Consider the following 16,000-nt stretch of genomic DNA (forward strand, 5'->3'; position numbering starts at 1 on the left):
CTGCTTCACTGATTCTCACACATTTCAAATCTCAGCTGAATACATCTCTTTCCTGCTTTGCGGATAGCTGAAGTAATGAGGAATTAAGCGGTATTATTTTTGACTCTGCAAATGATTTTATCAAACAGTTTTTATTAAAGATATTCTACTCAGTGAAGTAGGGGGAATTGAAATTGTTATTGGACATGCATCCATTGTTTGTTACGTACAATCTGCACTGATATATGGGGTGCTGTCATACCTTTTGTTTTTACACTTTAATTTTTTTAAATGTTAACAGTATTTATGTTTTTCTGTGATTGTGGTTTTAACTTTGCAAAAAAACTTTAATGTAAGTAACGTTATTTTAAAAAAAAATCCTGATTTTAATACAAATTATACTGTGATGGTGCTCAAGGTACCCAGTACTGAGAGTCACCTTGTTACCCTGTGCCTCTAGCGAGAGGTAGCCTTGTCTGTGGTGATGGGGTATTAGCCATTCAAGCATCCTCCCCTGGGCTATACCGGACCTGTTTTCATCTTGCAGATTAATCATGGGTGCACTCCAGTCCCTGATTCCCTTTGAAGTGTTCCTCTGTTATCCAGCCTCTGACACTAACTATTCACAGAAATCCCAGATCCTCTCCCTGTTCTTTGGAGACAGAAGGAGAGAGGGGTGTTTGCCCCTCCTTTTTATAGTTCCAGTTCCGCTCTTGAAAAATATGCATCATTTACAGGAGACAAAGTCGAACTTGGAAGGATGCTCCCTGCTGGTTTTTTTCACCTGTTTGAGTTTCTTTTGTTTTCCCTTCCTGCTGGATGACTCTGTTTGCTGCTTAAATGCAAATTAAGGCAAGCACACAGTCCTTTGTTTAGGACAGATTTATTTGCCAACTTCTGGCTGGGAAGACCTGTGGGGTTTTGAACATGTGTTATCATACAAATCATTCGAATGTCAGATAAAATGTAAGGCAACATTGTGTCAGGACAATACCGACCAGCAAATTAGAAGTTTAAATGGTACTGTATAAGGCATGCCTTGTACAAGGATTATTACAATAGTGTGTAGGCTGTGAATACAGAGCTGTACTCTCTCACAAGAGTCCTTCCTTTCCCTGGAAATACATGCAAATTACTAATGCTGCCAGGAAGTACCAGAGGAAAAAAGAAATCTAATGCAAAGCATAGAAAATATGCAATTGAAAATAAGGACATTATGTTTCTTGCATTTGTGAGGAACAAGGCAAGTGCCCTCTATATTATTCGTCATCCAAAAAATCCTGTTTAACCATGGGTAGAGCTGCAAATTTGTCATAGCATTTTTCTTAAATCAAAAGTCACAGAGCAGTCATGGTAAATTTAGTAAGTCACGGGTTACTAAATTTACTGCGACTGCACCCTGATTTTTGATAAAAATGCCCTCCTCATTCCTGGCCAATGAGGAGATAAAGGGAACCAGGGGCTGGAAAGCAAGCCCATCCTATGCTCATACCAGGCAGCAGAGGTTCCTGTCCTGTTGGGCTGGACACAGTGCCCTGTTCTGGGCCTTGTGACCTGGCACACAGGGTCACAGCACTGCTCAGTTCCTGTGCACATACCCACACAACCTCCCAAAAAATGGCAGAGAAGTGGCAGAGCCAAACTTGAGCAGCACTGCAACGCCCTGCTCCAGTTGCAACATCTGAAGGGGGGCACTGGGCCCAGCCCCATCGGACAGGAGCTGCTGCTGCATAAGAAGTGCAATGAGGATTTGCTCCCTAGCCCCCCTGCTCCAGGTCTCACCTTGACACTGGGCTAGCAACCCGCCAGCCACCATTTTAGAAAATCAAGGACAGGGGGTGGGGGGAGGAGGAATCAAATAGGAAAATCAGTGTGTGATATTTCTCCTCTGTGACAAACCTGGAGCCCTAAGCTTGGGCCATGGCCCTGAAGCCCTAGACTGCTAGTAGAGCTAGACTTAACACGTAGGAGATAAAAGAAATATCGTAGCTCTTTCCTTGTCTATGCTTTTCCCATCTTGGGTCTCTGAAGTAGTTTGACTATACTCAGCACTACCTGCAGGGGAGAAAGAAGTCCACTGTTGAGTTTATACATAGCTTCACATTCAGGGAAAGGAGGAAGTGTTGTGTCCGGCAAAGCCACTTTAATGTCATACAAGAGCACTTGAGAAGTGAAGAGAATAATGATGCAGACTAATGGGCTAGAAGAGAAAAGGCAGACAGCATATGGGAAAATAAGTAGTATAGGCAGATGGATAATAAGCAGAGAGGTGACTGTGGTGGAGAGACAGAAAGGAGAAGGGAAAGTAAATAGAGGAGAAAGAATGCACAGAAAAGAAAAAGACAACGTGAGAAAAAGAAATGGGAGATTTAATAGAAAACAATAAGGTAACTGAAAGGACAAAGGTAGAGACAGAAATACATCTTGCCAGTGCCTCCTGTATGCTAAGATGCTGCTTCTAGAGGCAACTTCATGCATTAGGATACAGAAGACCAGATAGTTAGCATTCATGTGAGGAAGAGTCAGGTCAACAAGTAAATGAATTGTTATTCTTAATAGCTCTATAATGGCAGTGCCCAGAGACCAGGGTCAGGGACCCATGCTGGGCTAGGTACCATACAAGCAAAATAAAACAAAGTTTAAGCCCTGGTCTACACTGACCTGGCAATTCGGCGGCAGTCGACGGGAGTTACACAAGCTACGCAGAGTAGCTTGTGTAATTCCCGTCGGCTGTTCTGCTTCCCTTCTGCGTGGTGTCTTCACTGCACTGCACCGACGGGAACCTCGTTCCCATCGACACAGCGCTACGCTACTTGAGGAGATGGTTTTGCTCAGTCGACTTCCTGATCGATTGAGCGGGTCTACACTGACTGCTCAATCGATCCAGAAAGATCGATCAGGTGGCAGCGACTTTGCCGCCGTCAGTATAGACATACCCACAATCTAATTAATGGGAAAAGGAAAGGTGTAACACTTTTAATAGTTCCAATACTTTTCTAGGGGAGACCCTCCCTTGCACACATAGACTCGCATGCACACTTCCCCCAGTGCCAGTCCATTAACATTTAGTGTCTGCAATCTGCAGTACTACAAATTCAGCTCCTTACCAGCTCCTCCATCTTTCTGCCTTCCCTCCCTCTTAAGCTGAATCAGCTGCAGTAGCAGTCCAAGTACCTGTTTATAGCTATGAAGGCTTTGCTGCTGAGCCCAAATGAAGACTAAGCATATTTCAGTCCTTTATGTCCTCCACACCCCACCCTAACTCTCAACTAAAAAGATTACCCCTACCAAAATTCCAACTTGTCTTCACCGCAGAGTCCAAGGCAACCTCTCCTTAATTTGAGTCACCCTGCTGAAAACAGCAACAACCCATATGTGCAGTAACAAATTCCAGTTCTCTCACGGAAGCATTTGACCCAGTGCCAACCTGATATTATTTAATATAGTAATTTCCAATCAAAAACTTGATATGACATTGAGATGTTTAGGGGATCCTAAATCTCGGTGGTGCCACATTCTATGAATCAGTTTCTGCCTCAAATTTTAACATTAAATATAGATAGTTAGATTCTACCACCATTACTCCCCTTGAATAGCCTCTTACTTGGCAAGTTGCTCCATCGAAATTCAATTGGACTGCTTGCTTAACATGTGTAAGGGTGGCAGAATGTGGAGCAAGGTACTACTCAACATATGTAAGAGTGTCAAAAATTAATAGCAATGTGGGATTATCCAGAGTACTGATTGTGACAGATATTGCAACCCCATGCAGTATCTTTGGGGACCACTGCATTACATTTATGAAAGGTTTATGTATGATTGTATTATACTCTATGGGGAAGAGTTACCACAGCTCCTCCAGGAAGTAAAAAATAATAGAGGGGTAATTAAGGCAAATCATTGAGATGGTACTTCTCTGGAGTGGTTTACAATCCTCTGGGGTGGTCTGCATATATTGGTTCAAACTGGGTCTTCAAATGGTCTTTGGGTATAAAAGGCTGAGTTTAAATAGACTCAGCATATTCCTTTGGATTCAGCAGACAGGCAGAAAAAGCTCCAAACTTTGTTGAAAGATTGGAAGGAACATTGGCTTACCAGACTCCCCATGGGGAAGATAGGTGATTTCTGATATGTTTATAAGTCAGCATGTAGGAACTTTTATTATTTTATATGTTGTTTTCTCTTAAATTTTTTTTTACCCTAAGAATAAATGAATGTACTTTACTTTGGAAGAGCTGTGTGGTCACTGGTAAAAACACTGACATCGGAGAGAAAGCAATACATACATGCTAGCTGTTAGGCACACTGGCTTACTGGGGATATTTTAGTGTATGGTACCATGCAAAAGGAAGTGAGACAAGAGTCCCTACCCACAGACAAGTGATGGTTGGAAACCTGAAATCTGGAGTGGTCTCCCCTGGAGTAGACCACAGAGCGGGAATACAGGTGCAGTTATCCTGAAACTGTGACAATACTAATAATAAACCAAAATCACAACACACCCTGAGACCAAATGGGAGAAACAACAACAACAACAAAAAACCAAACCTAAACTGAGTGAGCATATGTAGACACAAGAACATATTTTCAAATGCTAGAACAAGGAAAACATATTTAAAAAAAACAAAGAAAATCTTACAATGAGAACAAATCAAGATGTCTTCACAGGTCTACCAAATGTAACAGAAGTCATAGGAGGAGTTTTGAACAATACTATGAGAGTTTTCCTTACCACCACATGCTCTCTCAAAGTATTACAAGTCAACATACAGCTGAAAGTGAACATAACTCAGGTAATAAGCCTTTTACAGTAATGGTAAATGTCCAGTATATGTGCACATGGATGCACATGCCCTTTAACATACTTAAAGTAATAATTGAAATACGATGCTGCTAAAAGAAAAAATGGCTGTGCCAAAAAACAAAAACCCATACAGGCAAACTAAAGCAAACTAAATAAATATATAGTAGTGTTAGATACAAAATAAATAAAAAGACCCTATCTTGTCTTGTGCTTCGCAGAAAACATTTCAAGCGCAAGTCAGTAAGTTTCTGCTAAAAGGGTAATACAGCAAGGAGCAAAACTATGGGCTAGAGTAACATCAGACATGCATAAGGGTGCATTCTGACTGCTGTAGCCAAGTCAAGTGAAAACCGCCTCGCATGTGATGATTAATAGCTATTGCTGGGACTCTCACTTCATCTCCCTTTTAAAACATTAGTCTAAAAGGGAAGATCTAAAATGCTAATCTTAACAGATGGCCAAAGTGGTTGGTTCCTGAGCACTGTGCCAGGCAGAAAAGACATCATAATCAATCAGAAGAGCAGGCCTACACCCAACATGTGGCTCAGGATTTGGGGTGCTTCATGAGGTTCCCCTCACGGACTTTAATCCAAGTTTCTCCCTTTGACAGGGGAGGGCAGTGTCCTTTCTGACCCAGAAACACAGTTCAGACCCCGAACTCCATAGGTGCCCGAAGGTCCATCCCTTGTCACAAGTGCACAGCCCCCTGTCTCTCATCTGGCTCAAACTGTAGATATTTGAGTTTGGTAATAATACTTTGCACTTACCATTATCTTCCATCCAAGAATCACAGTGCTCTTTTACAAACGTTACTTTTCACTCAAACTATGAATCCTATTATCCACTGTATTATCCATTTGGATCTGGCAAAAGAAAAGATGCAGTTGCTGCAGTGCTCAGCAGATAATGTGACATATTGTGGAGAACTGTCTGCTTAATAAGTATGATGGGGGAATTGTTTACCAGCATCCTGTGGGTCTGAAAACTCCTATTATAGTTGCCAAATTTTGTGATTAGATGATATCTTGTCTTATAATAAATAAAAATTTGGAAGGCTACAATACCTGTCCATATGATACTATTTTATAATATTTGATACACTGTGTATGTGAGTCTCTCCAGTTTGGCCTACAACAACAAATTAACAAGTACCATTGATTTCCAAAGCTATAGGAATACCAAATTTCACACTAATATGCATTCTTACAAAAAGGATACCCTCCAAATTGTATATGACTTATTTAGGGCAAGATTGTCACTTGCCCTGTGCACTTTCACAGAGAAATAAGGTACATAAAGTGGGTCTATGTACACGTGTTACCACCCTTCCCCAGTTGCACTAGTAGAGGTCGTACTGGTGGGGCAGTGGCACTATATGTGTCAAAAGACTATAGAGTCAAAAGAAATAAATCTTAAATGAACCAAACTGTGCCATAGAATCTCTATGAATAGTCATTCTATGCTTGAAGAATAAGAATATAGGAGTAGGGATATATTACCAACCACCTGACGAGGATGGTGACAGTAACTGAAATGCTCGGGGAGATTAGAGAGGCTATAAAAATAAAAATCTCACCAATAATGGGGCATTTCAACTAACCCCATATTGACTGGGTACATGTCACCTCAGGACAGAATGTAGAGATAAAGTTTATTGACACCTTAAATGACTACTTCTTGGGGCAGCTGGAACTCACAAGAGGAGATGCAATTCTTGATTCTAAATGGAGCACAAGATCTGGTCCGAGAGGTGAATATAGCTTGGTAATAGTGACCATAACGTAATACAATTTAACAACCCTGGGGGGAAGCACCAAAGTAGTATTTAATTTCTGAAAGGGGAACTACACAAAAATGAGGAAGTTAGTTAAAACAGAAATTAAAAGGTACAGTGCTAAAAGTGAAATCCCTGCAAGCTGCATGGAAACTTTTTAAAGACACCATAATAGAGGCTCAATTTAAATGTATAGCCCCAATTAATCAAACATAGTAAGAGGACCAAAAAAGTGCAACTGTGACTAACCAACAAAAGTAGAAGAAACAGTTGGAGGCAAACGGGCATCCTTTAAAAAGTGGAAGTTAAATCCTATTGAGGAAAATAGAAAGGAGCATAAACTCTGGCAAATGATGTGTAAAAATATAAATAGGAAGCTTGAAAAAGAATTTGAAGAACAGCTAGCCAAAAAGACAAAAAATAACAGCAAAATTGTTTAAGTACATCAGAAGCAGGATACAACCAGTGGGGCCATTAGATGATTGAGATGCTAATGGAGCACTGAAGGAAGATAAGGTTACTGTGAAGAAACTAAATGAATTCTTTGCATTGGTCTTCATGGCTGAGGATGTGAGGGAGGTTCCCAAACCTGAGCCATTCTGTTTAGGTGACAAATCTGGGGAACTGTCCCAGATTGAGATGTCATTAGAGGAGAGGTTTTGGAACAAATTGACAAATTAAACAGTAATAAATCATTAAGACCAGATGGTATTCACCCAAGAGTTATGAAGGAACTCAAATGTGAAATCGCAGAACTACTAACTGTAGTATGTAATCTATTATTTAAATCAGCTTCTGTACCAGATGACTGGAGGATAGCTAATGTGATGCCAATTTTTTTAAAAGGCTCCAGAGGTAATCCCGGCAATTACTGCCTGGTAAAACTCATTTCAGTACCAAGCAAATTGATTGAAATTATTGTAAGGAACAGAATTATAAGATACATAGATGAATACGATTTGCTGGGGAAGAGTCAACGTGATTTTTGTAAAGGGAAATCATGCCTCGCCAATCTACTAGAATTCTTTGAGGAGGGTCAACAAGCATGTGGACAAGGATGATCCAGTGGATATAGTGTACTTAGATTTTCAGAAAGCCTTTGACAAGGTCCCTCACCAAAGGCTCTTAAGAGAAGTAAGCAGTCATGGGATAAGAGGGAAGGTCCTCTCCTGGATCAGTAACTGGTTAACAGATAGGAAACAAAGGGTAGGAATAAATGATCAGTTTTCAGAATAGAGAGAGGTAAACAGTGGTATCCCCCAGGTTTCTGTTCGGGGACCAGTATTGGTCAAATATTCCTAAATGATCTGGAAAGAGAGGTAAATATTGAAGTGGCAAAATTTGCAGATGATAGTTAAGTCCAAAGCAGACTGCGAAGAGTTACAAAGGGATCTCCCAAAACTGGGTGACTGGGCAACAAAATGGCAGATGCAATTCAATGTTGATAAATGCAAAATAATGCACATTGGAAAAAATAATTTCAACTATACATATATAATGATGGGGTCCAAAATAGCTGTTACCACTCAAGGAAAATCTTGGAGTCATTGTGGATAGTTCTCTGAAAACATCCACTCAATGTGCACAGCAGTCAAAAAAGCTAACATAATGTTGGGAATCATTAAGAAAGGGATAGATAAAAAGATGGAAAATATTAATTTCCTCTTTATAAATCCATGGTATGCCCACATCTTTAATACTGCGTGCAATCTGGTTGCCTCATCTCAAAAAATATCTATTGGAATTGGAAAAGGTACAGAAAAGGGCATCTAAAATGATGAGGGGTATGGAACAGCTTCCATATGAGATGAATAGACTGGGACTTTTCCTCTTGGAAAAGAGATGGCTAAGGGGGGGAATTTGATAGAGGTCTATAAAATCATGACTGATATGGAGAAAGTAAACAAGGAAGTGTTATTTATTCCTCATAACACAAGAGCTAGGGGTCATCAAATGAAATTAATAGGCAGCAAATTTAGAACAAACAAAAGGAAGTATTTCTTCACACAACGTATAGTCCATCTGTAGAACTCTTTGCCAGAGGATGTTGTGAAGGCCAAGACTATAACAGGGTTAAAAAAATAACTCGATAAGTTCATCAATGGCTATTAACCAAGATGGACAGGGATTGCTGTTTGCCAAAGTCTGAGAATGGCCCATGAGATGGATCAATTGATGATTACCTGTTCTATTCATTCTCTCTGAAGCACCTGGTCACTGCCAAAAGACAGGATACTGGGCTAGAATGACCATTGGTCAGACCCAGTATGGCTGTTCTTATATATGGCCTATACAAATAACAGATGACTTCACCTCAGAGCCACAAGAAAACAGAGATTGGATAATTCCTGGGGTAGGGTTGCTACACGCTGCCCCTTCCCACAAGCTCTATAGCCCTCCTTCATTCCTTCCCATTTATTATGCATCAAATTCTGCCACCTTTACTAGTATTCAGCAGTGCTTCCCTCCAGACCGTGACTACTTCTGCAGTGTAGTACTACTACATTTGAAAGACACTTACAATGAGTGATACTTACTCAAATTAGTCCCATTAAAAACTCAACAGGCCTTTTCACATGAGTAAGTACTCCTCAGCATGAGTGACAGAGTTGCAAAATTAAGCACACAATTATTAAACATACAAATTCATATTCATGTTAGTGTTTACTACTTCAAAAATATCGTGTCTCTGAAAGTTATAGGTGCAATTTTTTTGTGATTATTTCCAATGTATTTATAAAAGTAGCATTACAGGAAGTGCTTGTTAGTTTTTCTCTTGTTGTTGCTTATTGAACCCAAGGAAAAAGCAGGAAGATCAAGGGACTATAGTTTCTTCATGGATAGAAAACTAGCTGGATCATCGGGCTCAACAGGTAGCGATCAATGGCTTGATGTCTAGCTGGCAGCCAGTATCAAGTGGAGTGGTCCAGGGGTCGGTCCTCGGGCCAGTTTTGTTCAACATCTTCATTAATGATCTGGAGGATGGGGTGGATTGCACCCTCAGCAAGTTTGCAGATGATACTAAGCTGTGGGGAGTGGTAGATACATTGGAAGGTAGGAATAGGATACAGAGTGGCCTAGATAAATTGGAGGATTGGGCCAAAAGAAATCTGATGAGGTTCAACAAGGTCAAGTGCAGAGTCCTGCACTTTGCACAGAAGACTCCCATGCACTGCTATAGACTGCAGTAGGCAGCAATTCTGCAGAAAAGGATGTGGGGGTTACAGCAGACAAGAAGCCGGATATGAGTCAAGAGTGTGCCCTTGTTGCCAAGACGGCTAACAGAATATTGGGCTGCATTAGGAGAAGCATATCAAGAGAAGTGATTATTCCCCTCTATTCAGCACTGGTAAGGCCACATCTGGAGTATTGTGTCCAGCTTTGGAGTCCCCACTACAGGGAGGACGTGGACAAGTTGGAGATAGTCAAGCAGAGGGCAACAAAAATGATTAGGGGTCAGGAGCACAGGACTTTTGAGGAGCGACTGAGGGAACTAGGCTTGTTTAGTCTGCAAAAGAGAAGAATGAGGGGTGATTTGATAGCAGCCTTTAACTACCTGAAAGGGGATTCCAGGAAGGATGGAGCTAGGCTGTTCTCAGTGGTGGGCAATGGTCTCAAATTGCAGTGGGGGAGGTCTAGGTTTGATATTAGGAAAAACTTTTTCACTAGGAGAGTAGTGAAGCACTGGAAATGGTTACCTAGGGAGGTGGTGGAATCTCCATCCTTAGAGGTTTTTAAAGCCCATCTTGACAAAGCCCTGGCTGGGATGATTTAGTTAGGGTTGGTCCTGCTTTGAGCAGGGGGTTAAGACTAGATGACCTCTTGAGGTCCCTTCAAACCCTAATCTTCTACGTTTCTTGCCTCAGTATAAAACCTGAGAACATTCTACTTATGGCATGAGTGGGGAGATCGCAGATTTTCTTTCGATATGGTTGTTAGAACCACATTCTCTTCTCCTTTAACGTGAATAATGAGCAGTGTCTCTCTCTGTTTGCAGGTTGCCAGCTCCCTTTCTTTAGAACTGGAGACTCTCACCTGGGATAACCCAGGATTGAAGGGAATACAACTTTACCAATAACAGAAAGATACAAATTGCTCATTTGGGGGGGGGGGGGGGGCACTTCATGCTCAAACAGAACAAAAAAGCCAGTCAATCCAGATTGTTGCTCGTCACCAGGGAGGGAAGCTAATAGAAGAATTCAGCTGACCGTGCTTGGCATCAGCAGCATGAATGAACAATCTCTTTCCCCCCACAACCGCTCACCAAATATGTCAAGTTAAGAGCAAACTGTGATGGAACAGTCCATATTAATCAAAAAATTAATAACCTACCCACTAAGAAAAAAGGAATTTGGGGCTTGTTTCCTTTAAACGCAAGCAATGAATTGACTTACCAGTTCAGCCAAAAAGACCATCTAGTCCAGTTTCCAAGACCTGACAGTAGCCAATACCCAATGCAGAGAGAAATTTAAAATCTCCTTGTAGTGAGCTAGTGGTGGTCCCTCCTCCTCTAGGTCAGTGGGAGGCCAATCCTCTTCACTATGTCACTGTGAGCTCAGCTGAGTGATAGGGAAATTAAACACTCAGGAGTCAGTCTATGGCGGTCTGGCCCTCAGGCGGGGCAGAACAGAGAAGTAGTCAATAGGCTCCATCTCTCAGACAGGGCAGAGTGCTAAATAGTCTAGGGGGCCCCAGCCTAAAGGCAGGGCAGGGAACCGAACAATCCAGGGATTCTGGCCCTCAGGTCTGGCAGGGCAGAGCCAGCATCATGGAGTACCCTCAGAGTTACCCTCCTTGGGTCACTTCCTATCGTCTATCTCTCCCCACAGCTCCAAGTCCAATATAAAGTAATAAAAGAAGAAAACTAAACCTTCAGCCTTCACAAGACTCAGTAGGCAGTCCTACTCCCCCATGGGAGGCTTCTTCAGCATCCTTGTCCAGGAACCCTCAGGATAGGTCTGTCTTCCTTCCCCTCATTGAGCTGGGTTGTTCCCTTTTAAGCTTCCTTTCCAGCTGGTGCATGCTCTGCGGGTCTGGAGAGGGCAGGCTACCTGGGTCCATATCGTCCTTTAACAGTGTGGGGTTTTTACCCGCCTTCACAATGCTTCAATTTTCAAGAAAGCTCAGCACCCACAATCAGCAGCACCACAGTAGGGATGAGATTTTCAAAAGAACACAACAGGGTGGGTGCTGAGCTCTTTTGAAAGTCTGGCCATTAGTGGCTGGCTTGTGTTCTGAAGCATGACAGTCAATGAATATTTCTTATAGCTTTTTGTCCTAACTAATGTAACCCTATATTTGTTTGATTCATGAAAGGATCTAATCCATAGCTGAATCCTACTATGATCTTTTCCTCATTAATATCCTGCAGCAGTAAGTTTCATAGGTTGATCAAGACTGCTTTTCAAGCAACTAAAATCCTTTTAAGCTGGTGAAGTGAACCAGTAGGGCAATAACAGAAAAGTCTCTTGCTACATGTTGTTTTGTCCAGAGTTTTTTTTCTTGAGCCCTAGAGTACACAAACTGTAGCACAGGAAATAAAGGGTTTCACATAAACTGATATTCAAACAGCAAAGCCCCCTGTTCAGGCTATGATCCATTCCTCTAACAACAAAGCTTTCTCAGGCACCAGCCTCCTGCCTCACACAGCTGTTTTTATAGCGGTTTTTTTTTTTTGTTGTTTCCTTCAGCATGCCTGATTGGGTCGTTAGTCCACACCCCTACTTTGTTAATCCTGATGGGAGATGCAATCAGATTAAACCCCCACTTTCTGGAGTTTGAGTAGGGCAAATGCACCCTGCCACAGCCAGTGTTCCCATATCATTAAGACTGATCCTGCAGTCCTTCCATTAGTAAGACTCCCTTGGCTGACTACAAGAGTTTCATCTGAGAAGGGGCTGTATAACTGGACCCTGAATACTGTGATTGAATAAACACATCAGGATTTTTTTCTGGATTAAAACCCATGATAATGCAGTTTGTCACTATCAAGGAAGTTTACACATTTTGTACAAAATGTATCTGTTGGCATTAGGGCTGCTGTAGGCTCCCCACCAATTCTTATGTCTGTGGCTGAAGCAGCTCCTCTGCTGAGCAGCCAGAACAACCTCTAGCCAGCAGGATTACTACAGCATAAAATCCTCAATCTCCAGCATAGATAGCATATGCTATGAAAGGGAGAAGAAACAGAGCACTGCTCTAGCTTCTGATATGCCTGAAACAAACACAACCAGGGATCCTCAGAGCTCATATAAAACTAATTCTATGTCTGGGACAGACTTGGCTCCAGGGGGGGAATGCTCACTAAGATGCTCCATGTAGGGATGAAGAAACGTGAAACAAACCTGCAGTGGTTCCCAAGATTCATATGTGCTCATCCAGTTTACTGTCAATTTCACCTGGTAGGCTGGACAGAGATCATTGCAGGCAGGCAGTCTGCTGGGGTTTGAAAACATTGAGTTTTTTGTAAAACTGACAGAGACAAAGGCTCTGAAAATAGGGATATTCACAGTGTTCACGGAAACACGGTTACCCTCTTTATTTATTAATAATGGAGACTGTGACGTGAGAGATGGCATTCATGGTGGAGAAGAGCAAGTTACATTATATTTTGGGAATACAGGAGAAGAGTGAGTGTATTTTTTGACAGGGAGTGCAGGGGGTTGGTTTCAGAAAATCTTGCAGACCTGGCATTAAATGCTAATATTGGCCTTGTGAGGGAGGTCAGTGGATGGATTGAAAAGGACTGGGTACAGTCAGAGTGGCAGGCCTGGTAGGTGATTTTTCCTGAAGTGTTCTGGAAATACTAAAGAAGCATGAGGTGAGAGTCTAGGAGGCTAGAAAGGAAAAGGCTGCGGTAGCTAAGGTGAGAAAATAGTTAGGTGCTGGATGAAGGTTTCTTGTGGAAAAAGAGAGGGATGAATGATTTTGGAGGTGATGTAGAGGAAAAATTGGCAGCTACCAATTACAGCATCACTGTGGGGGCAGAAGGATAAAGAGGAGCTCAAGAAAACACCGCAATCTAGACCTGGGAAACAAGAAGGATAGTGGAGTTGACAACAGTCATGGAAATGAGAAGATGGAATTCACACTGGGATGTTTGGGCCGCTCCTGAATTATTTTCTTTCACACCAAGTGATGCAGAACCACACACCTTCGACCCCGGACACTCCAGCTAAATATCCTGATGACACAACTGGTGATATCTCCCCTGGTTTGGGAAGCTGGTCTGTGGTTGCCAAAGAAAGCAACCATCATCATTTTTATGTACCTGCTGGTAGAAGGGACAGCATCAGATTTAGTATTAACTATCTGACTGCTGTCATATACTATTAGACAACATATGACAGCAGTCACATAGTATATAACAGCAGTCAGATAGTTAATGCTAAATCTGAAATCAGTAGTTGATTTAAGACACACAAGCAGCTGTCTGATTAGTTTGCCTCAGGGTTTCAGTAAATTTGCATGAAAGACATTCACTCCGGGGTCAGATAAATCTGCACCCTCTGGGTAAACAAATCTGGTTTTGCTCAAATCTATGATTTTGTCCTGGAATGGATGTACAAACCACGTGATCTCCTTATTAATTCCCTCCTACCCGCTACAACTGCTGCATGTGATTTGACTTTCCCGCAAGCCTATTTAGATAGCAATTGTTGACCAAATTATCCTGTTCTTTAGAGGAACTTAGTGACATATGAGATCTTGTTTATTTTTAATAATTAAGTTCATAGTGAGCTGCTGAAAAATACAATAATTTAAATCACTGTAGAGATATTTCTCTGAGTTACTCTATATAATAAAGTGAGGTTAGAACTGGTCTCAATTCTGTCAAGTTCTCTCCAGTGATAGAATAATATCATTTTAAAGCATGTTCAAAACTTGTGGGACATCTGGCAATTCCCTGGGAGGAGGCACAGGACAGAGAAGAACAGCAATAGAGTTGTGAAAGCTACCTGACTCCAGATCCACCTGGTCCCCACGTGCAAAAGTGTTCCTGTGATTGATTGTAGAGATTATAGTTGCTGGCCTCTTGAAAGTCACCCACCTGCCTTCCCTACACCCCAGGATATGTCTAACGCAGCTAGCCATGGTATAATTTTGGAAGCAGTAGGCCCAGCCCCGGTTTATCTTTTTTGCTCCAGTAACATTGAGAGCAGATAAAGTCTAGCTCCACAGTTATGGCAGTCTGTAGCCTTCTGGTGAGTGGAGAAAGAGACAACCACTAGAAAAGTAGGAAGAAAAACCAAGGGAAAGAGCAAAACAGAACCACAAGGATTGAAGCTGGGACCTCTGGATCTAAAACCATGAGCCTCTAGTACCTGAGCTTACGGAGACAGCTCTGGTTCCTCAAAGCCAGTAGCAGACTCAGAAATCTTTGTATGTGGTCCTGCCTCTAGATAGGAACACAGATGACACATTGAACAGAGACAGAAAAAGACAAGGTGCAGAGAGAATGGACAGGAGGCAAAGATAGTGTCAAGATAGCACAGCCTCTGATTCCCCTGATTCATCACAAAAGGTGTGGAAGGGATGGGCTGCCCCAAAACAAGATACGGAACCACTTGAGAAGATTGTATTCCATGAATAGCTAGAAGGCAGTAACTGGACTACCTTCCTGCCATAAACCATTACTGACAGGCTAGTAAAGCCTAAATAGCTAGATATATTGTTTCACTTCCTTTTCAGAAAGATGTATGATTATTACTAGAAAACTGCACCCGTTTTGCTCAGTGCAGCCATCTGAAAGTTTGCATGGTGAGGAGCTATTTATGCAATACACCATCCAAGCCTCGTCTTAAAAACATCCGCTGCATCTTTCTCACTCTCTGCCTCTTCCAAGTCGCTCATTATGCTCGGTGCTTCTTCTTTCTCTTCATTCACCAAATCACCTCTCTATTTTCAATCAAATACATATTTCAGTGCTTCCCTTCATCTCTGAAGCCTTTCTTGATGATTGCCCCAAAGAAACTTACACCGATGCACTTCCATCAGGTGTATTATGCATGTCTGAATTGTAGTCACAAATGATGAATAATATTAATAGACAGTCTGTGTCTGACTGTGGGCTTGATTGTCCCTTTTTAGATCAGCTTATAGTTGTGGCAGGTGTGGAACTTCCTCATGCCACAGGGAACATTGGGATGCTTTCTGCCTTCCAGATCACCCCAGCACCCACCGTGCATCCCTGCTGCTATACCCTTTTACAAGGCCAACCCACTGCTGCACCTTTTCTCTGGTCCTCCTCACCTTCCACACCCTTTATACATCTCTATAAGGACTAGGCAGAAATTGGACTTTCCATTGTAAGAGCCTGATTCTCCTCTGATTTTACTTGAATAAGGAGAAACTCAATGGCATCAATTATATTATTAGTATTCTGGTAGCACCAAGAGGCCCAATCAGGATTAGGGCCCATTGTGCTAACAAAAAATACAACG

General features: G+C 41.9%; 1 long non-coding RNA gene across 2 annotated transcripts in view; it reads right to left on the reverse strand.

Annotated features, from left to right (window-relative positions):
* Positions 1-12,168, reverse strand: part of LOC137166854 (uncharacterized) — a 31,174-nt gene extending 19,006 nt beyond the window's left edge. Inside the window, exons 1-2 of one of the 2 annotated variants that reach the window (XR_010923844.1) lie at positions 11,428-12,168; positions 5,551-5,646 (exon numbers count right to left, since the gene is read on the reverse strand). This is a non-coding gene — a long non-coding RNA (uncharacterized lncRNA). Of the gene's footprint in view, positions 1-5,550; positions 5,647-10,951; positions 11,037-11,427 lie in introns of those variants that run through there. The other variant, XR_010923845.1, reaches the window with a different exon arrangement.
* Between the last annotated feature and the right edge of the window lie 3,832 nt (positions 12,169-16,000).

The sequence above is a fragment of the Emydura macquarii genome, unplaced genomic scaffold, assembly GCF_026122565.2.
Source record: "Emydura macquarii macquarii isolate MOO-44397 ecotype Brisbane River unplaced genomic scaffold, CSIRO-AGI_Emac_v2 contig_2897, whole genome shotgun sequence".
Taxonomy (NCBI): domain Eukaryota; kingdom Metazoa; phylum Chordata; order Testudines; family Chelidae; genus Emydura; species Emydura macquarii.